This window comes from Bicyclus anynana, chromosome 10, assembly GCF_947172395.1.
Source record: "Bicyclus anynana chromosome 10, ilBicAnyn1.1, whole genome shotgun sequence".
Classification (NCBI taxonomy): domain Eukaryota; kingdom Metazoa; phylum Arthropoda; class Insecta; order Lepidoptera; family Nymphalidae; genus Bicyclus; species Bicyclus anynana.
The window spans coordinates 6,525,539-6,551,321 of NC_069092.1; the positions used below are offsets into that span (position 1 = coordinate 6,525,539).

At 34.8% G+C, this 25,783-nt stretch overlaps 2 protein-coding genes across 5 annotated transcripts in view; one reads left to right on the forward strand and one right to left on the reverse strand.

The window, feature by feature from the left end:
* LOC112057786 (homeobox protein abdominal-B) overlaps positions 1 to 25,783 on the reverse strand; it is a 123,396-nt gene that overhangs the window by 48,384 nt on the left and 49,229 nt on the right. For 2 of the 4 annotated variants that reach the window (XM_052883841.1, XM_052883839.1), the window contains exon 3: positions 8,088 to 8,151. The gene's annotated coding sequence lies outside the window, so the exon portion shown is untranslated. Of the gene's footprint in view, positions 1 to 4,200; positions 4,392 to 8,087; positions 8,152 to 25,783 lie in introns of those variants that run through there. The other 2 variants (XM_052883843.1, XM_052883840.1) reach the window with 1 other exon arrangement.
* The window catches only part of LOC112057794 (uncharacterized), a 31,883-nt gene continuing 27,977 nt past the window's right edge, over positions 21,878 to 25,783 (forward strand). Inside the window, exon 1 of the mRNA XM_052883844.1 lies at positions 21,878 to 22,216. The gene's annotated coding sequence lies outside the window, so the exon portion shown is untranslated. The remainder of the gene's footprint in view (positions 22,217 to 25,783) is intronic.

Below are 25,783 nucleotides of genomic sequence, written 5' to 3' on the forward strand. Positions count from 1 at the left end.
TGAACAATGAACAATTCATTATCTAGAAAGCGTCTTCCTTCGTTGTGGTTAGGTAAAAGGTACGTTTCACTTAGGTACCTATAGATAAATAAGGAAAGTAGTCTGGCAGCTTATTATCTCGTATCGTAAAGATGGTGGTCGGGCGTAGGTGCTATATCTCATGAGACTGGAACACCCGCGTTGAACGCTACCGGCGTTTGATGGCCTCATCGCTATGTCAATTAATTAGAACCCTGTTAGGTAATTACTAGTATAGGTATTTTAAATATGACATACCTATATACTTATATATTTTAAATGCATTTGTTATTTTGTAGAATTGTCCAACTAAACTTTAGGAGACTTTTAGGTCTGAGATACATCAAATCATATTTCGTAGGAAGTATTGTACTCCACCAATAGGTATGCATCGATGTAATTTCGCAAACAAAAACGGAGAATAGCATGGGTACGGTGACAGTCGCCTGTATAACGATTCATAATACCTACCTAAGTAGATACTATTTTCGTGAATCGCGCCAAATTTTCAAGAGTGAAACGAACTGTCACCCGCACCATCCTACATGAAACGTACTATAGTTGTACCTACAAAAATAAATCTTACATGTTTTTATTGGAAATTGGATTGGAATTTTGATTAAAGATATAATAAAATTATAATAGGTACTTAGGTAGGTAGGTATATTAGATAGAAAGGATAGTTTTAGAATAATTATGAATGAGTAGGTTATAGCTATTTCAATTTACATAAATAGGTATCTGTGCAAGGCACTTATATAAATTTATTTATTTATTTATTTATTTATTTATTAAGTTTGCTAGCGACTTTTACATATTTTTACACATACAAAAAATCAACTTATGAACTAACATGCTTAGCGTATGCAAAATCGTATTAAAGCAAACATTGCTTGCAAAACCACTTTCATCTAATATTTTACAAAACAAAATACTTATATTTTACAACTTAAATATAAATCTAAAGTATCCTAATTAAAAGCAGAAAAGAAAAAATTAAATATGTATTTCTGTATCTAAAACTATATAATCAAAAATTAATAAAAAAAAACTAAACAATAAATAGTAAAAAAAAATGCAAGGAAACTAATAAAACAAGCCAATCATACTTGGCTAACCAGGTTATTAATGATTAACCTGCGAAATGTGTTTGGCGAATTTGAATTGACATCCAGTGAACCACTAAGCTTATTATACAGTTTACATAGCCGAGGGAAGATGGAGTTGGCGCCGAAAACTGTCCTGGTGTGAGGTGGAAAAAGTGGAGTAATAGCAGAACGCGGATATCTATATGGCACTCTAAAATTTATTTTACCTAATAACTCAGGGCAGTCTAACTTATTTCTTAGCAGTTTATATAAGAATATTAGGTCTAACAAATCCCGTCTTTGTTCGAGGGTTATCATTTTAAAATACTTGAGCCTTTTCCTATATGAAACTACTGTTTTATGAATTTTGGATGAGTATGATAGATGCCACATAAATCTTTTTTGCACACGTTCTAGCCTTAAATGGTGGGTAGCGTAATGTGGACGCCAAACAATACTACAGTACTCCAAATGACTACGCACAAGACTATTATAAAGAGTCATTTTAGTTTTAGGTTCTTTGAAAGATCGACCTTGGCGCATAACAAATCCCAGTAATTTAGACGCTTTCTTTATCACACTTTCTATATGGTTCAAAAAGGTTAATTTTCTGTCAAACATAACTCCTAAATCTCTTATAACGTCAACTTCCTTGAGACTATTACCATCTAATTTATATTGTGTTTGAAATATATTGACTTTACGAGTGAATTTAATATGAAGACATTTATTAAGGTTAAGTTGCATGCCATTAGATTTGCACCAATTTATAAGTCTATTTAGATCACTCTGCAGTAGAACTGAATCGGCCATTGAACAAATTGTTTTTGATATCTTTAGGTCATCGGCATATAAATATGGTTTGGACTGTTCAAAGCATAGTACAACGTCGTTTACAAATATATTAAACAAAATCGGGCCTAGATGTGATCCTTGAGGTATACCTGACGTTATTTTGTTTATAGAGGAGCTAAAACCATTAATAACTACGTAAAATGTTCGTTCGTTCAAATATGACGATAACCATTGCAATACCGAACCTGAGAACCCATAATACTTTAATTTTTCAACTAGAAGAGCATGAGGTACTTTATCGAATGCCTTTTTAAAATCTGTATAAATGGTGTCTACTTGTTTTTGAGAGTCTATAGCTTCTGATAAAGTAGAATGGAAACTAACTAAGTACTAACTAACTATTTACACAATCATCACGTTCATAAATTGCATTGTTCCATTATAATCAAACAAAATATACATATAACGTCGTTAACTCTGTTACAAGCAAAGGCTTTAGTAATCGCCGAATAATTAATAACTTGTTCACATGCGAATTCACTTAACGATAAATTAAGTCGTCGTAAAGTTAATTAGGGCCGGCGGTATTTAAGCTGTTTGCATTGAAACTATGTAAAAGACCACACACTGAGAAATATGATAGATTACTTTATAATTTAACATGTACAATGTACAGCTATTAATGTATAACAATAAAAAAAGTTTAAAAATTAACCTGACTATGGAAATAAATCATTTTCAAAACCAGGGTTTACAGGGTAAAATAGATTTCTGGTATTGTTGAAGTCGGGAAATTCGTAGCCTATGTTACCCAGGCCATAAAATTGATTGACACATTTTTCATTAAAATCAGATGAAAAGTTTAGGCGGTAGGTACCTACAGGGGAAAATACGTAAACGTTATCATTTTAGCAGTAAGGTACCTATGTATGTTTAATGTTTATACATACATACTACTAAAATAATAACCATTCCTTTTGGCTTCGCTCTAGTTGGGATAAATACTTTCAGAGCTATCCTTGAATCATGAGTTTCTAGGTTTAAGCCTTAGGTCGAACTAAAATATCGGGCGTATGTTCCTTCCCAAAAATTCAATAAGTAGGCAGCTCGGACTTGAAAAGTTTGTAGTGTTACCACTTCGAACATGTTAAGCCGTCGGCCTTGGGCATGTAGCTATGGGGCATGTCGATTCTCTTTCTACAAACGTTAACGATTCGAAAAGTAACAAAATGTACAGTGGCCGGCGTGGTGGACTATTATCCTAACTACAAAATATCATTCTGAGAGGAGACTCGTGCTCAACAAAAGGCAAATATGGGTTCTTAATGATAGATGATGGAGATGATCGAATGAAAAATGGTTTATTATATTAAGGTTAATATAATAACCATTTTCATACATCAAATTCAATTTTAATAACGTCTAGGTCGTACTTACGTTATTAAAATTTATTTTTTTGCAATATTATAAAGACGTCTAATAATTATAAGTAAGGAAAGTTCAAAAATGTTAAAATACATTTATAATTCGGATCTTCCAAGTAGGTAAATAATTTAATAAAGTATGAAAATCCATTTAAGCCTCATCTCTATCTCAATCTTGGCATCATAAAATTAACTCTACATTATGTTAACAAATTAGCCATTTCGCTTAAGTGTAGACGTACCTACCTAAGTAATTAGCTTATACATCTTAACTTTAGATAACTATCAACTAATTGCTTAGGTGTAACATTATAGCTTCCTTGTGTTGTTTGATCAAAATAATGATGCATTAAGTTAAAAAATTACTATACAAGAAACCACTTGATAAGATTCATTTTATAAAGTTTTATTACTTAAAGTAACTTACAAAAAAAATCCGTTCCATCGACATTTTATATTGATTTTTATTCAAAGAAAAACGAATCTATCTTGATAACATATTACAACTTTGCCTGAACAATGTGCTATTATAACAAAATCTCTTTTCAAATTGGAAAAGCAGTTCTTGAGAAAATCACAGAATTCATGGGGTGCCGAGCCTTTAAGTTAAGCTCCTTTTTTAATGTTGATCAAAATTGATTGAATTGATTGATCTTTATTTAATTGTGCTTACAAATTCATCTGCCTACAAATTGTATAACTAGGTAAGTACTTACTTATAAAGTTTCTTAACTTCAAACATACTCGTACAATAGAGTTACAGTCGACTCATCTTGTATGTTTATGAAGTTCAGTAGGCTTGAGTACCTAAATACCTACATATCTCAAAGTTTATTAACTTTATGGTAATTTAATTATATGATATTTGTAAATACCTTATTCTACCTATGTAGACTTCTTCGGTCTTCCCTCGCCATCTGGCGCCCAATCTCGTGTCAGAACACTTGGCCAAGCGCCAAACGTCGCAAGCACATCTAGTCATATTTACTTTTAAAACAAAAACATACAAAAATATCACAAACATACTGAAATCTATATATTTCAACACAAAACACTACTTTCACGTATAAAATCTAATACTGCACTGGCTGCGTCTACGCTTTCTCTTTACCAACTGGCGAAAAAAAAACTAATTTGAATTTTCATACAAAATTGGACCAGCACGCCATTCTAGGAAGTTTAGTTTTATTGCTTTCTAAATTGTAATGTTGCTTTATACACACATTTACCTAGTCGTTTCTGAGTTTGTAACTTTGTGAATTTTAAATGAAATATACTAGCTAAGTAAATAAGTAAAATATTGTGCAATTAAAAATGCTTGCAAATCAGACTGTCTGCAAAAATTTCATTTTCTTTGAGGCTGTGATTTACAAGAAAATACTATTCATTTAGGTAGGTATAATGTTAGCTTTGGGTACTAGATCGAGTCGCCATTCCAGCACCTTGGGACTCCAACGTCTATCGGCTATTTAAACTATGTGCCCTGCTCATTCACTTCAGCTTCGCGACTCGCTGAGTTACGAGTCACTAGGTGGACTGAAGATATCAACCTGGTTCCAAGGAGCCGTTGGATGATAACGGCTCGAGACCGTATTGTTTGGAAGTACCTACATGCAGGAGGCCTATGTCCAGCAGTGGACGTCCATCGGCTGTTAATTATGATGATGATGACCAGATCGAGTAACCTCCAACAATACCTATTAAGTTTTCGGCAATGTATTGTCTATTATGATAGTATTTTTTTAGTTAGTATAATATTGTTTTGTAAAATAAAATATAAAAAATATATATTAACCTAAGTGATGCGGATCTCATTAAACAAGTTCGGGTCATGATCAGCGCTTGGAACAGTGCACGCCCTTAACATAAGCTAATAAATTAGAACCCTGTTAAGTAATTACTAGTATGTATAGGTATTTTAAATATGTCATACCTATATACTTATAGTATAGCCAGTATAGCCGTGATAGCCCAGTGGATATGACCTCTGCCTCCGATTCCGGAGGTGGGTTTGACTCCGGTCCGGGGCATGCACAAAATAAAATATAAAAAATATATATTGTAACTAAGTGATACGGATCTCATTGAACAAGTTCGGGTCATGATCAGCACTTGGAACAGTGTACGCCCTTAATATTAGCTAATAATAATTTATAATGGTGTTGGAATGGCGACCCCGCACCACAAAGCGCAGTGTTGGTCGATCCCCCACCAGGTGGACTGACGGTGGACTGACGACATCAAGCGAGTCGCAGGGATTCACTGGATGCAGGCAGCTCAGTATCGTGATGTTTGGAAGTCCCTATAAAAGTCCCTATGTCCTGCAGTGGACGTCAATCGGCTTATACATGATGATGATGACGAATTTATAATGAGGTATTGTGAGCAGAGAGCTAAGTAATTTGTCCAAGAGGGGGGGTCTTCCACGTGTCCCTATGTAGGTACTTTCATCAAAGGATGCAATGGAAATACCTTCCATTGCATCCTTTGATAAAATGGGGTGGGTTGGCTTCAGTTGTTATAGTTGTTATATACCAAGTATGAGTATTATTACTGGTGGGTACGTTTAAAGCAACCAAAAAAAAAAACTAAATCCAGAAATACTCAAGCAGTACGTCAGATTAAGATAGGGTAGGTAAGTTGATATCTTAAAGGTGAACATTTCGAAAATCTGACGATTTGAGCGTAACGTAACGGAATGGGAGGGTTTGAAAGTTACAAAACAAAACTCTTATTACTGTTAACCAGCCACGAGCGCGGCTTAATATTTTTCTTATTTTGAATGAAATAATCTCCTGAGTAATCGCTCATGTTTTCTGATGATTTCAGTAAGCGAAAATAATAAAAGTTGTCGTTAAAGTCTGTAGTTTTTCCGCACAGAATAAAGCGAAAAAAGTATATAATCTTTTATTCTTACTATCATCTAATCTACCAAATCTAATTAATTCCAATGACGCTGCAGTAACTGCAAATTTAGCATCCCGGGATACTACGACAGCTGAAACTTTGTTGGATTTACCTATTTTGACGTAAAATAAAACTTATTAAGTTAAGGTAAAAGATCAGAAGATAGTCTAATCCTAAATTATTAACAAAACACCGAGAAACAAATTTCCTCTAAAAATTCTCCTTTGAAAGTTAACTTTGTACAACGCCATCTAACGGTACAGGCCGAAACTTTTTGATGGTAAAGGCTTAGCGCGCTGATGAACGCACAAGTTTTCACTTAGACAAGGCTGAGTAGATACTTCTAGATGAGGCTCGAAAGAATTACAAGAAAATATTTGGTATCTATAGCTCATCAACTCACTTATCACATAAATTACCTTGAAAATTTATTATAAAGTTATATAATAGAGAAGTACAAATGAACGTCTTCAACTAACCCAAAACTGTAATTATGGTATGGCTATAGTTAGCTGATTATTTTCAAGTGACATTTTCGTACTTAAATGTTCCTACTTTTATCAAACAAAAATAATGAAGTAAGACAAATTAACGCATACCAAGTTTTCTATCCATATACTACAATAATAATTAATTATTACTCAGAGTAGGTAGGTAAGTAGGTAGATATGTAGGTAGGTAATAGATAAATAGGTACAATATCCTCGCCAATGACACTGAAGAATAAAAAGTAGGTTTACATAACCAAATAGTACCTCCATTTTATTTTAGCAATGGCCAAAATAACTTTTGTATCTACTCGTACGAGAATAATATCAAATTGGCGGTTTAAAAAGATAGAACATGGTACGTTTCAGAAAAGTAGCATCAGCGCCATCTTAACGATACTTGTGGAACTACGTGATCATCTTGTATGAGGCAGTTATTGTCAACCTTTGGTTATTAATACTACATCTTAAAATTTAAATTACATTTACAAAAATCACAGACTTAACTATAATACGTACATAGTAGATACGTATACTACAAGCCCATAGGCAAACGTTTGTAAGTTAGGGATGTCTACAACAATATCAAAAATAACTTTTAACTATTGACTTGACAAACTATGTATTTATATTTAAACAATTATTTTTTCAAGTCAGCTTTTGTGAAAAAGCGATGTACGTACACATTAGATTAAAATGCTTTCTTATAGGATTTTGAATTGTATAAAGATAAAAAAGAATAAAAAAGGTAAGTATATATAGGCATCATTAACTAGAAAATATATATAAAATCTTGTTTGTCTCAATATCCAAGGAGGAAGAGGAGGAGGAATACTTATAACATAACTTATATAATTAATTTCATTATTATTTAGGTAGGCAAGTGTTTTTCAGTTTCCAGTTAAAATAAATCAACAACAATATTTAAATTAAATTAACCAAAGGTTGATAACAACTGAATCTCAGACCCTCCCTTATCCAAGTAAGATTGTACACACACATAAACACTATGCATGTGTGGCCGAGAATTTCAGGTGCCATACCAGTTCTCCTCGACGCCATGTTTGTTTATCTACTATCTCATTCTATCTCACCGAAAACTATACGTGTCAAGTGAGGCGAAGAATGTAGTGCCATCTCCTTTGTGTATTGATAGCAGATCGGGTTCATTTTTGATTTGAGAGGGGAATGAAAAATTTTTAAAAGCTGCATGGCGGTGCTTTGAATGCATTCCTTTTGGAGTATTTTTGATTATGGCACAGATTTGATAGTCGCTATCAAATAAAAATAACTTTAAGTTTTGATGTCTTTGGAGATTCGCTTTAATTTTAGTTAGGTAATAACAGTATTTTTTTTTGAATATTTACCTTTTAGGCAACGTTATGTTGATGTTTTAACGGAGTTTTGCTAATTAATCCATCTTGATGAGATCTGTAACAAAAGAAATTAAGCATTACATTTTTTTTTGCCATAAAGTGAGTGAGATACTTACTTACTCGAATCAAAAATACCTTTTAAACACAATATTTTTTTTAATAACGTGCCACCTATCTAGACATACCTATACCTTTAATTTAGGAAAATGTGGATAAATTTTACGAGTAGTAGGTACATCTATTTATTTATTTAGGTAATTATGTGGTATAAATGCTGGTCAACTAGGTCCATCCCTAGCATTAACTAAGTACTTAGAATATCAAATACAAAAAAAATTATTTATTTAAACATATTTTATTTTTGCAGACATTTGTAGACCATAAGATAAATTATATTGTACTTTAATAAATATAATTATTCAAATAACCCTACACGTACCTAAAAAGGTAGCTATGACACCTCTATAGGTACCTACCTTATCAAAAGACGTACCTATCTACCATTTATGTCAATAAAATATAGAGCCTCGATCGCTCAACGATAAGAGCGGTTGGACTCATCGCCGTGGGGTGGTGGTTCGATCCCCGCCACGTTGGTCTATTGTCGTACCCACTCCTAATACAGTCTTTCCCGACTAGTTGGAGGGGAAAGGAAATTTTGGTTATTTATATCAATAGGAATATCAAGATCATAACAACAACCTGTAATCTGATTTGTATGTATGGTATAGCTACGTCAGTAGGTAGGTATAAGCCCGCCTATCCATTATCGACATTTTTAACAACCACTCATGTTCGTTTCAACTAAACACACGTTAACCAACTAAAAAGAAAGCCCATCGTAATACCAGGGCGGCTATAAATCTACCGCCATTAATATTTGCTTAACTTACCATAAACCGAGCGGGCTCCCAGCGAGCAAACGTGCACTTAGCAAAGATTATCTCGCTGTGAGACGGTAAATAATGTACCTACTGGTGCCTACGTTAGTGCACAAAACAGGTTTTATTTATTGACCTGCTTGCTACAAGGCACAGCTGCGCTTTTAACGTGACTACAACAAGGCAACGACTTTGGGAATGAAGTAGGTATAAGTGGATATTAAATACTACCTAGGTAGTTTTATAATATATAAAACATATCTACAAGTTTTTTTGTTGATGTTATCAGTTAAGGGTGTAGGTACTAGGAAACAATAAAATATAGGGTCTACGAAATTTTCGTAGACCTTTGTAGATACAGCATAAGGTTGATGACCTACTTGGCGTAGCAGTGACTATTTATTGTTTAATTTTTGCTCCACAAAAATTTTGTCTAATTGCTAACTCATCTGATGCTACATGAATATAGTGGTTCTTTTTTACTTCTAGGTTATGAAACAAGAAAATATTCTGTAAATAAATATTATCTAACATTTACGAACAATTTATTACCTAATTCTTCTATGTGTATCTAACTGAATTATTATAGGTAAGTAATACTGTAGAACCTCTTTATCTCGAACCTTTAGGTATAAATGATAAACCTCTACAACTCGAAAATAATGTCTGTTCCCTTCCTTTCAAACCTCACACCCTTCATTATTCGTTATTTCATCTATATCTCGAATAGGTACCTACACTACCTATATAATTTATTATAAGTAATACTGTAGAATCTCTTTATCTCGAACTTTTATAAATGGAAATCCTCTACAAATCGAAAATAATGTCTGTTCCCTTCCCTGCAAACCTCACATCCTCCATTACTCGTAATTTCATCTATCTCGACATAACCAATGAATCCTATCACAACATATGAAAAAATATTTAATATATTTTTACAATTACGAGATTTCAAAGGATAGGCAGTCTACGTAAATGTTTAGTTATCTGATGGGTGTATTGTATTTGAGGTAGGTAGGTATGTTCCAAGCATAATATTAGGTATCTATACTCGCAAAGTGATAGGCACACTTGTTATCATCGGTACTGGTCTACTTAAGTGTTACTTATGTTTAAGTGGGCCATCTGGTTACTCAGCTATTAATTAAAAAAACAAACCGTCAATTAGTGCAAGTTAATAGTAAGCGTACACAACAATTTGTATGACAATACACCGCGGTAGGCCTGCATCGCGGCAATATATTGCTCACAATAAAAAGTAATTTACTAGGCACCGTCTCGGAGGTCACGATGTAGCGAGGGCACGCTCGTCTTCCACATACTATGATTGATACGCAATAAACGGAATTTATTACGCGACCGCCATAAACGAGCCTCTGAATGGCTAATCATCTATTAATCGCAATTTAACGCATCAACACTGTCAAATAATACTTGAAAGAACAAGCGATAAAATGTTTATTGCGCGCGCTTGGGCCGTTCCTACCGCACATGCCTTAATTATTTACCCCAATCGGTATAAAAATCCATTAAAACAACGAACGTTGGGGCGTTGTAAAAGCTGATTATTTACGTTATAGAGTGAGATTATATGAAACTTTCGAAGACTACTGGATATTGTTATGAAAAATTCGGCTATAGTTTAAAGTATAATACAAGGTGGTAACAAGATATTAGGTACTATAAGGAGGCATCAATTATAAAAGTTAAATTAACTGTGCAAGCCAGCCTAATCATAGCCATATGATTGACTGAAGCAATTACTTACTAGTAAAAAATCCGTTCAGTAATTTCAGATATAAATGTGACTAGACAGGCAGACAGAATTGTGTTATCTATTCTATTACCAACTCTTCTCTTAACACTCAATTTATTCTTAGTAAGACCTACCTACTAGTTAAATCTATGCAGTCATTAAATATAATCTATAGACAGGCAGATATTAATATATAATATTAATTATAGGTAAGTAAAAATAAGCACACTGTCCAGGCATTAGATACCCAAATCAAATGGACTTATACCTACGCTTAGCATTTTATGTTTTGCCTAAATTAACTTATAAATCCCATATTAAAATTAATTGAGTCCTGTCTCAAGAAATATAACACTAACTCAGTAAACACGGAAGAAGTCTAAATAGCCATAACCTACCTCAAAAGTTGGGAATTACAGCGATTGTTTCATTGTTTATCAAATAAAATTTATAGTACCTAAGGTTACGAGTGCAGTTTGTGATGTCGTTGACCTTTCAATTGCCTGATTACGCGTTTCTAATGGCTGTGCGGGATTTTATAAATATTTTATTGTGGAACGAGATTTTGCGATAGCCAGACATACTTCACGACTAATTGGAGGGGAATGGAAATATTGGTCATATTTAAAAGACATGGCAAATATTATACCTATTTATTTTTTTATTGTGTTGAAAGTTTGTCAGCTTGTGTGGTTTTGGAAACAACCTGTGGTGGTAATGAAAGGTTAGCAGGTTTAAAGGGTTTAAGTCATCAATTAACCAACGTAACCTACAAATATGGTAGGAGCATATAGTCAAAGTCAAAAGTCATTTAATTCAATTAGACTTAGTTTACAAGCACTTTTGAAACGTCAAATTATGTCACGATTTAATGGTGATAATTAGTCGAAAGCTTAAAATTAAAGTGACGAGGGCTCCATAGCACCTCGCCCCAAGAAGAGCCCACATGGGATGACAAAGTTTCAGTCTTCATAAAATGAGGAATATCTGACTCTCGCAGCCCATTAGTCCATTGTACTACGATAAGGCGGCGATATTGTTTTAGTAATATTACGAATAATTGGACATAAGTTATTCGGATTTTATTTTACGACTTCTCATTCATGAGTACATAGGTAATAACGCGTGATGTATGAGTAGGAAACATAATACTGTGAAAATCGGAACACATGATCGTAATTCGTAATGTAACCGTTAAGTTAGTATTGCAGCATGTTCCTATAAATATTGTATAACGGTAGCTAGGATTTCTTAGACGGTATAGGGCGATGTGACTTACTTTCTCGTTAGGTACGTATGTCTGCTTTGTTTGCGCACCAAACACATGCGCAATTTAGTGAAACAGCTTTAACACCAATGAGATCAGAATAGACTACCCACAACTGAAGCGCGTTGAGGAAAATGCTTTTCGCATAACTATTGACCACCAAACTACATTATGAAGAATACAAAGTGATGATGATAATTTAACCCCATCAAGCACAAGATATTTGCTTTGATGAAAAGAATAGAAAAATTATTACTAGTAATTATATCAAAAGCCTGTGACTTCGTCCTCTTGTGAGAACTCTAAAGTTACGTTTTCTTCCACATTTTCTTCCATCAAGTTATTTCCGAGAGAAACCCTTTTAAGTGACTCTCTATGTCATAAAATACACAAGTTCAATAGTTTCGGCTGGTTGTTGATAATATGTCAGCCAGCCAGTCAGTCAGTAATCCTATAGGTAATTAGATGTGAAAAGAAAAAGAGGTCTACTCTAAAGTTGCCTGTACAGTACTTATACCTATTAATAGATGTAATGGCTTACAAAATTTCAGACTGGGAAAACGATGTTCTGGACGTCAGACTCTTGCCGTGGAATGTTAAAATAATTTACTTAGATAATATACGTAGCTAAATATTTGTTATAACTTTTACGACTTGCGCAAGTTCCGATTTAGATAAATAGAAAATATAGACGAGATTAAATAGAACATAGTAAGGCATCCGTTCATTCAAAGGCAACCGTATCGATCACCCAAACACCGGTTGTTTAGTGATGTTGTAAATCAAATCATCAATTATCGACAAGCGTTTACACTCGTGACGCCGCTGCGTAAACAATCTGGACGGTAAAACTGCTACCTACGTTTTACGACTATTCAATTTGGGGGAAAATCGATTTTATTCGCTAGCTTTCTAATCGATTCACGGATAAAATCGCTCGTAGATTAACGCCACGCTTGTGTATTACATTTTTTTCCAACACGAGGAAGTGGTTGGCGGATACGTATGGTTAGGTGCGGAGTTGGATAAACAAAGTATGGTAACGCCGGTTTGTTTAGCTCTTCCTCGTGATCTATTCTGGAATGGGAAAATGGGAAAACTAATTCGGCGGTTCGGCGGTTTTCAAGCGGAAAACACCCCGTGCTCGGCACACAAATATTTTCTGTAGAAGTTCCTTTCAAAGAGAGTTACATTTTCCGATCGATTAACCGATCAGTACATCGAACTCATCATCATCATCATCGGGTGCCCTCTTCAAACTGAAGTTTGGCGGTCAGATGGAGAAAACTTTTCCGATCACTTGAAATCACTTGAAATTGATATTTCAAGTGATCGGAAATCGAACTACCTAAAAGGTTTTTTACGGAACAATTTAAGAGAAATGCGCAAAAACTTTAGCTCCATTTTAAAGGTAACCGCTCAAATTTTGATGAAGTTTTGTCACAGTAAAAGATCACGAGAATAAAGACTACTTTTCATTCCGATTGTCTGACAATAGTGTATCTACGCGGGTCAATACTAGTACATATAAGAAGTCAATAACTTACATACATGTGAGATCTCTTGAATTAGATACTGTAGAACTCTTCGTTTGCTTGCACTTAAAACTACACTTATGAAACACAACATAAAGATATAAAGTCACTCTTCATTCACAACCAAGTGCTCAGTAAAACGCCACCAGTCGAACTGAGGACACAATTCGTCCACAATTGTAACACATATTTACGTCGCTAACAAAACACCAACAAATTGATATGTTTATCTACAAAGGACAATAAATTCATTCAGCTATGGCCCACCCTTTAGAGGGGATCCACCCTTCTGATTTAAAAAATTACAAAATATTACATAAATAATAAAAAAGTCTATCTCCCCCGGTCCCTCTAGCTATCTTTGTGTTAGATAATTTTGGTCGACTCATAGTTCCGGTGAAATGGTCTGTGATGGTAAAGATTTACATGACATGCATTATTCATGGCTATCATAACCAAAGCCCATACATATTTACTGTAGACGTTGTAGAACGTAAGAATTTTATTCATCGCTTTATTTTAGTCACGCGAATATACCTAAGTTTAACTTATTAGGACTTTTGTATTTTAGCTTTCAGTTTATATGAAATATCTCTTAGCTGATAAAGCAAAATATGATTTCGAGTAGGTACATGTTCTTTCTAATATGTATGTACACTAGCGGACGCCCGCGACTTCGTCCGCGTAAAATTAGTTTTTTTAGAAATCCCTCGGAAACCATAGATTTTTCCGGGATGAAAAGTAGCCTATGTGTTAATCCAGAATAAAATCTATTTCCATTCCAAATTTCATCCAAATCGCTTTAGCAACCGCAGCGTAAAGGAGGAACAAACATACACACACACACACAAACTTTCGTCTTTAAAATATTAGTGTGATAGCGGTCATTTCGCTTTCGCTTTTACTTATGTATACATCTACCCTACTCCCTACCTAAACCTACCCAACCCTACTGTGCCCCTACTTTTCCCTTACCCTACCGCTAACCCTAACCCTACCCTACCCCTGCCTTACCTCTACTCTACCCTTACCCGTACCCTACCCGTATTCTACCCTACCCGTACCATACCCTACCCCTTCTCTACCCTACCTCTATCCTACCCTTCCCTATCGTACCCCTATCCCTACACTACCCCTCCCCTACCCTAACCTACTCGTACCCTACACCTTCCCTACCTTACCCCTACCCTTCCCCTACCTTTAGCAAAATCGGTCCTGCCCTTTGAGCGTGGTGCAATGACCAAAGGACTATTTCCCAAGAAACTAAAGTGGCGTAATCTCTGGATCTACTGGACCGATTTAGAAAATTCTTTTACCAGTAGTAAGCTACGTTATTTGCGAGTGTCATAGGCTATGTTTGATCCCCATATTCACACGGGAACGGGAACTACGTTATTGAAAGCGTGGGGCGTCATGTAGCGAAATTTCTGCGTCTATTAGAAATTTTGTATTATCTCCGAAACTATTTAACTAATTAACATACTATAAAGGGCAAATCTTATCTCCATAATATCCTTGTGATTATTAAATAATTTATTTTGATAAGGATTTAAGTTAAGTAGCATAAATAATGACGCAAACCTAAGTATACAAAATTTATAATTTTTAAAACACAAAAGGTACTATATCTGCTAATATATAGAAGATAGATATATGGCGTCGCGGACTTTTTTGTAGAACTTTAAAAGATACATAAAGCCTCCATACATTAATTTCAATTTTACACAATGGTTAAGGCAGCGCATGCGAATAAGTCTGCTTAAGAGGATTTTCGATCCGACCTGTATGACAAAAACTGTGTTAACTCGGCGAATATATATCATACTAATATAAAATATAACCTATAGCACTCCCCGATAATGTAGCATTCTACTGGTGAAAGAATTTTTGAAATCGGACCAGTAGTTCCGAAGATTACCCCATTTAAAGAATGTGACAAACTTACAAACTTACAAACTTTACCTCTTTATAATATTAGTATAGATTTAGAAACTAAGCGTGAATGCACAATTCATAAGTAAAATCTCGTAGAGATATATTTAAATTTTATTTTAAAATTTAATTATTAAAAATATTTAAGCCTTTTAGGGCACAATAATTCAAAGCAATTGAAATAAAGAATACAAATAAAATTATTCAAATTCTTTTTTAACTTATAATTACGATTTATTTTAGTTTTTCTGTCTTAAAATGTACATCAAACCCCTTTTAGAAAGTAGGTTTTCCCTTAAAGCTTGGTGGCAGTATTTTTAATTTATTTCCCTTTTAATGATAACCCGCACGTAATTTTCACACACTCCCACCCTTTCACTGAGCCTTTTGTCGTAACCGGCGCCTATAAAAATAAAATCAAGTTCTAACCGGATCAAAAAATAGGGGTATTCTATGTTTTAATTTAGTGATAGTTTGATGGGAAAAGTTTTAATAGCATGGAGCCCTTGTAACCAACTAATTGGTCACGAGAGATATTACCTAAAGGGTGGAAAATTGAGGGGAAACATTTTGACTTGAACATTTGAAGAAGGACATTTTAATAAGATATTTACATAACAATGCAGAACCTCATTTAATTTTAATAAAAATTGTCCTTTCGGATTTTCTTTTATATTTAACGAAAATTTTAGGAGTTTCCTTTATTTTCAGCGCAAATGTTTAGTCCCCGTATAACAAGTTTGTTGTAGCGCTTTTAAGGGGTTAGCCCCACAGGTTAAATGCTAGCTTAAGCTATTTACCTATGCTCTGTGGGTTAAATAGACCCAAGTGTCACTTAGTTTTCATGTGATACTACAGATGCATAAAGCGATACGTCTACGTCTCCCCTCATTTTGAGAGGAGACTCGTGCTCAACAGTGAGCCGAATATGGATTGTGAATGATGATAAATGAATGTATATAATGATGGATGTGAAGGTGAATATAATCAGTTACCTAATATAGATATAAACGAGCTTTTACAAGTACAATGCGAATCTGTGGATGCCTACCGTTAATGACAGTAATTTCTTTACAATTATTGTATTTTATGCCTCGAAAACAACAAGCGTTGCTTGCTAGCACAACAGCTAGGTTGCTAGGTAGTAGAAGAAATAGCACAACAACAAGTAGATGAACGGTTATTACAATAATGCAGTCTTTTAATATTGTTATAATCTACAAGCTCTATTTTTATGCAACGCCAGTAATTATTGCAATGAGGAACTAATAACATAGATTAGTAATAAAGTGATATTATCTTGCAAGACAATGATTTCCTGATACCTGAACACCTACATACCTATATAGTAAATAAAATCGTAACTATATACCTTTAATAGTACCAACAATAGCTGTATCGTTGCTTCATCATCATCATCATTCTACTCAGACTCATATAGTCTATAGCGATATTAATAATGACTGAACCGATACTATAAGTAACGTGCCTTCCAAGTCACGGGAGCTTAACACTCTATAGAGCTTCAGAGAGTTTTCGCAAGAAAGGTAAACTCATCATAAAATGTAGTAAAATCATCCCAATACTTGAACACGGAAAATTCATAATCGAAAGCGATAGAGGCTAATTAGACAGTTTGTATTTAAAGTAAAGTAGGTTGGATTCCCTTTTCCCTTCTAATATTATTCTATAACTTTTTTATGAGTGAGATAGATACTATAACGAAATCATTTACTTTACTATCGTTGGCCCAGAAGTAGTAGATACCTTTCATGTATCAAATGATAATATTAATTGAATAACGAATCAGTACCTATCTACTTAAGTTTGGAAGAAGTTTTCATTTTAAGCTGATAAGTAGAAATTTTCTACCAAATATACCATCAAATTCAACATTCTTGTTTCTCTTCGTTTCGAAAGTGCTTGTAAACTGAGCCTAGTCCTAGTAAATTCACCGCGGCTAGTTGCTTCGACTGGTGACAGTAGGGCTGGCTCATTTTTTACGCAAAGGATCAGCCTGGCTGTCCAGCGCGGAAAAATATTCTTGCCACCATTCCACGTGGGCATGATTTGTATAGTTATTACGATTAACTTAAGTTACTTATTGTATTCTTTCTCAGAGCCTAATTGAAATAAATGAATTTTATACTTGCTAACAAAAGTTACCGCCGTTTTAAAAACTAAGGGTAAGGATAGAACAACAGTAGGTAGGTACATATATATAGTCCTTGAGCTAGCTCTGATACGACAATAACTACCTTCATGTCTTCTCCACCACCCACTAACTTTTGATAAAACGCAGACATAAAAACAACAATAACACACAAATATTAAGTAACATGTAGGTGGTTGTATCGTCCAATCACCTTATAAGAACAGATTTAAAATCCGAAGAGGTAGGTATGCAGTGGACTCAGATTACCCGGCGTCTAAATTTAAACGGCGTTTTTTGTTACCGGTTAGTTCGGAGCACTAATTCTGTTTACGACTCACCCGCCAGACCAGCGTTCCAGATACTGCTCCCACGCCGGGTCCCTTCACACACGCGGTGCAACGAACCTTACTTCAAACTTACTCACTAAAATCGGATAAGGCGATCAGTTTTACAGATATAGCTTCCTACGCGAAATAAATTATTATCATTTCATTTCAATTTATTTTCGACATGTATTCGTTTTTACGACGAATGTTAGAACATGTGTCAAAAATTCATGATATTTTAAAATAATTATGAAAGTTTAAGAAATTAAATATCGTGTCACAAACCGTACCAAAAATCGTACCAGAGAATTTTCTTAATTCTCTGCGTGTGTGAAGTCTACCAATCCGCATTGGGCCAGCGTGCTGGACTATTGGCCTAACCCCTTTCATTGTGAGAGGAGACTTGAGCTCAGCAGTGAGCCGAATATGGGTTGATAATGATGATCACTTTTACAGATAGGTATAGCTTGCTACGCGAAATAAATTATTTTCATTTCATTTCAATTTATTTTCGACATGTATTTTTTTACAAGGAATGTTATCAACAGAAAATTACCCTTAATGACTCTAGAACATCAGAAGACATCAAATGTAGGTAGATGATTTTTTTCTATAATTCTACGTGTAAGTTTTAACGAAACATATGCGATTTAAAATTTACCATGCCACATCTGGACGATAGGTTGCAAACGGTTATAAGCTGGTATTCACGAGACACAGACGAGGTAGACTATTAAGAAGGTGGAGTGACGATATAGTCAGGGTCAGGAAAACATGACAACGAACAGCCAGAGACAAAGTACAATGGATGCAATTGGAGAAGACTTTCACTGTTTTATATGCAGTCCTTACAAAAAGAGCCTAAAAATGAAAAAAATAATAAAAAAACTAACAAAATGAACTAAACAATCTATAAAACTTAATTGTAAAAATATAATTAGTTTTTCTTTGTAAAAAACATGAAATATGTGTATATTCTTTCTATATATTTATGATGTAAAGGATGAAAACGCTTTTGTAAAATTAGAAAGAAATTTATTTCAATATGTGAAAGGTCCTTACAACTCATTTCCATTTACCTCCTACGCAGTATATGTTTGGATTAAGTATTATCGAAACAACATTGAACAAAATTTATCGACATTGCTCTCATAACGAACCTTTAGGAGCATTCTGATTGGATCGGAGAGCACTCATCAGTAATGTGTGAGTGCATAATCTTGTACCACATAAACGTATATCGTCTTCTTTATCCAACTCGTATTTTAAGTTTATTTTGTAACAAAGTTTAAACATTCTTATGTCGTATTATCGAATCGTAATTAAAACTGACCGCAACGTCCAACAGTTTACAACCACTGGACTACCTCAGTATAAATTACTAGACTAATACTCGTAAACGTTTATGGCGTTTAAAAAGGAGTAGTATTCTATAAAATTAAATATACAGGTAGTATAAAAATATAGTGACTTTTAAACGGTTATAAACACAAGTCGTAGAATTCGGAAGTCATAATCGCGAAACAGAAGTGAAAGTCAATGAAACACAAACCATAGAATCGCCTAGATTTAATCACACTGTAAAGCGGGCACGCGTTTTATAAGTTATTCGTTATAAATCCCAACTTTTTATGTACCACTAAACTGTTTTATTGGTTATTAACACGTGTTGAACGACTAAAAGACTAAAACATTTGTAGAAAAGTCCGATCATTAACATATGAGTGTGATGAATTACCATTCAGATATTTCGGTTTATATTACGGTTCACCAGGTAATTATGGCCATATTTTATTTTAATAGTAATTTGCTTCGTAGTTTTGTGTACAATTTATGTTCTCGTAACAAAACGTTTCAATTATTACGAACAACTGTTAAGATGATTATCTTTATTAGATAAACATATCTAAAGTACCAACTTAGTTAATAGTTATTATATTACTGTTACGTTTTGAATTTTATGAAGATAAATTACCTACAGCTAGGAGAAATGTATGAGTCAGAAAAACTTAAATAGAAACAGATACTACTTACTTACCTATTATGTTTTATATATAAAACATATTCTGTTATTTTCCACGTAAGCCGGAAAATAAATTCTGACAATGTAGTCTCTATTTATTGACTCTACACAAACTATTTAGGTTATTTTGCAGAAACTGACAAAATTTTTTAAGAAAACTAACAAAAATGTATTCAGTTTAACGTTCATGGTCCGGAACCCTGGTATAAACCCTACAGAACACAAGTACCTACCTAATAAATAGTTAGTTCTTTAGTTGAATAAAATAATAATACTAAAACAAGTACACATCGTCAAAAGTGTCCAATAATTCTATATATTAAATAGTTAAGCACAACAATATAAATAGTTAATCACAACAACTAACAAAAATAGCAGCTTTTTTACTATGTAGGTCAATATTATTGAAAAAATTAGTACTACTTAACAAGGCATCAAATTAACATTAATAACCAGCATAAATCAATTATTCGTTTCAAACAGTCATCGACTTTTAAATCGTAATAAAATGTACAAACGGCAGTCAATTTATTTATTGCCTTTAAGTTGTAAAACGATATTACACACCATAATGACGTGTGTTATTGGTATTTATTTGAAACATTTCACCGCCAATGACCACTTCGGCTATTAGATGAGATGGGTAGTTGCTACTTACACCAGTACGAGTGTGGGATTCATTAGAGATACGTACCTGTAAGAATGGCAACATATAATATATTATGTTGTCTGTAATGTCAGAATGACAGGTGACAGCGACTGTCACAGACAGAGAAAACGACTTCGCACTTTTGTAATCATTGTGGTCTTGTACTTTAATCCTTAATATTAAATAATCCTTACTTAACCCTTAATATTAAGTAATCCGTAATAAATCATATCATGTATAGAACAAGGGTTGAATTACTAAACTATACATGGCGCAGCCGGTAGGACCCAATAACGATTGTTAAGATTGGACCGGAATTCAGTACAGATTGCTTATAACATCTTATACCTACCTAACGACATTTTATACTGTAGATATGTTACAGGCCTACAAAATCACCTCAAAAAGTGATTAAGGCCACACCACTGAGCGCACTCATGCACAATTTTGTGTTTAATTCCTTTATATTTATGTAATATAGTTTTTACACTTCCTGAAAACACATACGACATTGTATACAATATTTAGGTATTAATTGTTTACCTAAATGACTTTCGTTGTTTACTATGGGACTCAATGAAATTAAGTCAATTAGCCGCTTTTGTTCACCTCAGTTTTGACGCGCTAGTAACATATCTCTAGTATAAAATCTTTGCTTATATGCATATAACAAAACATTAAGAGATGTAATATAACCGAAGGTGCGCAGTAGATAGGTACAATGGATACCTACCTACCTACCGAGTAGAAACCGGTGAGACACAAAACCGGTGAGTTAAGTAGGTAGATACTCGTACATAAAGCAACAATGTTGAGCAATAGGTAGGTACCACATGCGTCGGATCGTATAAGGCGCCTGATTTATTTATTGCTCTTACAAAATGTCAACAATGCAACCCATTTTAAAAGTGAAACGAAAAGGATTATTCAAAGGGTGTCCACCCATTGTCAACTCGCTCGGTTATGCAAATCAGTACGCTGAAACCGAAAGTCAGGGACCCGACAATTGTATAACTTACGCAACCTTTTCATAAATCGTCGATACGCATTAGGCGAATTACCATCCTTTGTGAGGTACGGGCTTGTAAAAACGTGAAACAATGCACCGAAATCATTGGCATTATCTGTCGCGTCCTTTATAAAGAAAGGGTCGAATTTGCATATTATTGGTCGGCTAGGTTAAATATTTTCGATTTTGTGGGAAACGAAAGTAATATTTGAAAGGCTCAGAGTATTTTGCATGTAAATATAGTTCGAGGCGGACGCTTTAGCGTGGTAGACTGTTAGACATCGCGTGATTTTTGCATATTTTCTTGAACATTCATGTTATCGTGGAACGTGAGCACGAATAGAATAAACCGCGATCGTGTCATACACAGTTCGATAAGTGCGTTACCAGTGTTGTGATTTATATTCAGGTGTGTTCGTGTCACCGGATAGTTAAGTTTTTACGGTCACGATAGTGGGGGTTGAGTGGAGTCGATTTGTTTATCGGTTATAGCGAGGCGACGACAGCGATGACGCGGTATCAGCGCCGTGTAAAGTAGATCTTTTTATGTGTGTCGCCTTTAGTGCCCTGTTTATCGCTTTCAGGTAATGCTAGTATCTAGAAGTAACACGGTTCGATTGAAAACTTGCTTATAAAGAGTTCCGCTATCATCATCATTAACAAACCATATTCGGCTCACTGATAAACACGAGTCTCCTCTTAGAATTAAAGTGCGTTACGCAAATAGTTCGAGACTTGGTCGCTGACTACGGGCCTATTAACAAGGCTCAAAGTCACTCAGCGGGCGATGGAGCGAGCTATGCTTGGGGTTTCTCTGCGTGATCCAATCAGAAATGAGGAGATCCGCAGACGAACCAAAATCACTGACATAGCTTAGCGAGTCGCGAAGCTGAAGTGGCAATGGGCAGGCCACATAGTTCGAAGAGCCGATGGACGTTGGGGTACCAAGGTGCTGGAATGGCGACCCCGCACCGGAAAGCGCAGTGTTGGTCGACCCCCCTCTAGGTGGACTGAGGATATCGAACGCATTGCAGAGAGCTGCTGGATGCTGGCGGCTCAAGACCGTTGTTAGATCCATGCAAGAGGTCTATGACCAGCAGTGGACATCTATTGGTTGATAAGATAAGGCCTTCGCACACACGTAGGGGAATTAAGAAAATTCTCAGGTATGCAGGTTTTCTCACAATGATTTCCCTTAAAAGTTTGAGACACGTGATATTTAATTTTTTAAAAAGCACATACCTAACTATAAAGTTAGAGGTGCATGTCCCGGTCCAGATTCGAACCTCAGGTCATTTCCATTCCATTATCCTTAACCAATTTAAACACAATTAAGAAAGAAGCAAAAGAAGCCGTTAAAGGCATTATGATGATTATAGCTCAAGGTGAGGTTGTAGAATTATACCTACATAGTAATTCAAGATTGAAACGTCCACCAATAATTTAAATGTGACCGCAATTTGCATCGACAACGCAAAATGGCGCCCAAACCGCACTACGTCACCGGTCGCGTTTATAACATTTATCAGAGGGACTGTCATAAAAGAGAAATAAAGAGGAACACTCTCACTGACCGGATCACGGGCTGTCCAAGTATGATTACTGTGAATCATCATAAATCAATCCCGCAGTTGCCCGCACTACGTCTAATTGCGCTAGATCTCGAGACGATAAATCATACAATTCTGCGGGTAGGTACGAGTTTTCATTTTATATAAAATTACTAACGGCTTTATCGTAAAAGTCTGAAACTTTTTGGATTAATGGCGCGTTGGTAATGTAGAGTAGGAAGTAGGAAATTAGTTTTATTATCCAATTATTATTATTTATCGTTGGAGTTCTATTTCACCCGATATAGTCACCCGAGACCAAATAATCTACTATCATTTTAAATACTAGATATCCGTGATAAAATCTAGATTTTAGATTGAAAGATATCCTTGATTATTATTTAACATTTTAATAATTGGTTAATCATTAAGATACACATCTTAATATTAGTCTCTCGTAACTGACAGTATCGAATTACATGCCCATAAACAAATTTTCATTTTCCGGATATTTTTAAATAATTAATGTACCTACGTAGGTTAGAGTGACTGCCCTGTTGAATAGATAAATATATCTAATGAAATATTTATTAAGACACCTTCGAGGTCACTTTGAAATCTTGGATTAGTAATGATGAAATTATTTAAATCAACATATTATTATGAATGTGATGCCTTAAATAGTTATTTAGGTACATACTTAAATACACAGATAGCTCGCGAATACCTTTTATTATATATTATGTATTATTTAAAGCTTTTATTTGAAATAGTATAGCGCAATATGTTTGTTGCATCTAAAATCAATTCAATACAAAAGCCACGTGGTAGATACAAAATTGTAACATCCGATAAAACTGATAGTGTGTTGGTTGCGATCTGCATGATGTCATGCACATCGCGACCAACACACGATCAGTTTTATCGGATGTCCTGCCATTAGCGCTGCAGGCACGTGAACTTATTGGGTGGTGAGTGGCTAGCATAAGTGGATGGTTTATTTTTACACAAAACTTAAACAATTCCGTAAGGAAATAGGTACGTTCTCGAACTGTAAATAAGTCTGGCATTTTAAGAACCTAGCCTAGTATTTTACGTGCATTGGCAAATACTTACGTACAATGCGACAATAAACCCTTCGAATTCCCCAACGTAGCAAATGAAGGTTAGTGGCCATCGTAAATTAAACTTTACGACTTTCACAAAATGGTCCAGTTTCGGTCACAGTGAAGACTCTACATGAGCTTGCACCAGCTCTATTCGCCAGCAATGGCGACTCACGATTTGAAAACAGATTTATGATCGGCTACGATAACGGGCTTGCGATAAAAATTTTGCCATTCCAAGGAGCACGTATTAGTCGACTAGCGACCCGCCCCGGCTTCGCACGGGTGCTAATATTATTAGTCTATACCATCGTTTCCCAACCTGTGGTCCTCGGACCCCTGGGGGTCCGCGAGTATGTGTATGGGGGTCTGCGGCCTGGACCATACATGCTAATATCTCGTAATCGCTACGCTTACATAAAGCGAGCAGATTTTTTTCTTTTCAGATGAGAGACTAACTAACACAGATATTAGAAATGATGCAATCTTGCTTGCATATGTTTTTTTTATTTTGTTTACCTCAGCCTTCGCACACTACAGATGAAGCAATATTTAAAGTATTAAACAACCTTATTCCACACATGAAATTACTTCTAAGAAGTGTGTGGCCGTTAGTACCCACTGTTTATTTTATTAAGGGGGTCCGTGAAAACTGTGCATGATTTCCTAAGGGTCCGGGGCTGCAAAGGTTGGGAAACACTGGTCTATACTACAGGATATCTTGATGGCAAACCCCTCGGCCCTCGACTACCTACTGCCAACCAAATGTACTTATATCCCGGCAGCCGCTGTGCCTACGCATATAAAATCTCTGATATATTTTCAGTTCTATAATATATACATATAAACGTTCTTCCCGATATAACTTTGAATTGCCAATGCATCAGTTCAAGCAGTATGTTGAAAAAAATATACCTACGGTCGAATTAAGAAACTTCCTCCTATTATTTGAAGTCGGTTAAAAAACATTTACGAAGTCGAGGTAACTACACACTAGATGAATTTCTTAGTGATAAAGATACTTGGAGGCCATTGGATCAGCTTCCACCTTCGCATACCTACTTAGGAATTTAAATAAAATAAATTGGGTACATTTATAAAGATTTTTACTATGTTACATACATAGTAAAAATCTTTATATATGTACCCAATTTATGTAAATTATAAAAATGTATGATTTTTTTTAAAAGAGCAACTTTTGAGTTTTTTGCCTGCTCTTCTCAGCAGAACCTGCTTTCCGAACCGGTTGGTAGTCTTTACAAATAGTCAAACTTGACGTTTCAAAAGTGCTTGTAAAGTAAATTTAATTCAAATAAATGAATTTATCTGAAAACTGCATTAAAATCCGTTGAATAGTTTAAAAGATCTAAGCGAAAACGACTCATTTTATGCTAAGTAATACCTACCTATCTACCTAGGTATAGGGCACATCTAGAAAAAAATAACTTTTATGCAAACGTGTTCACGAAGCTCGTTTCAGTATCTCCCTCACGAA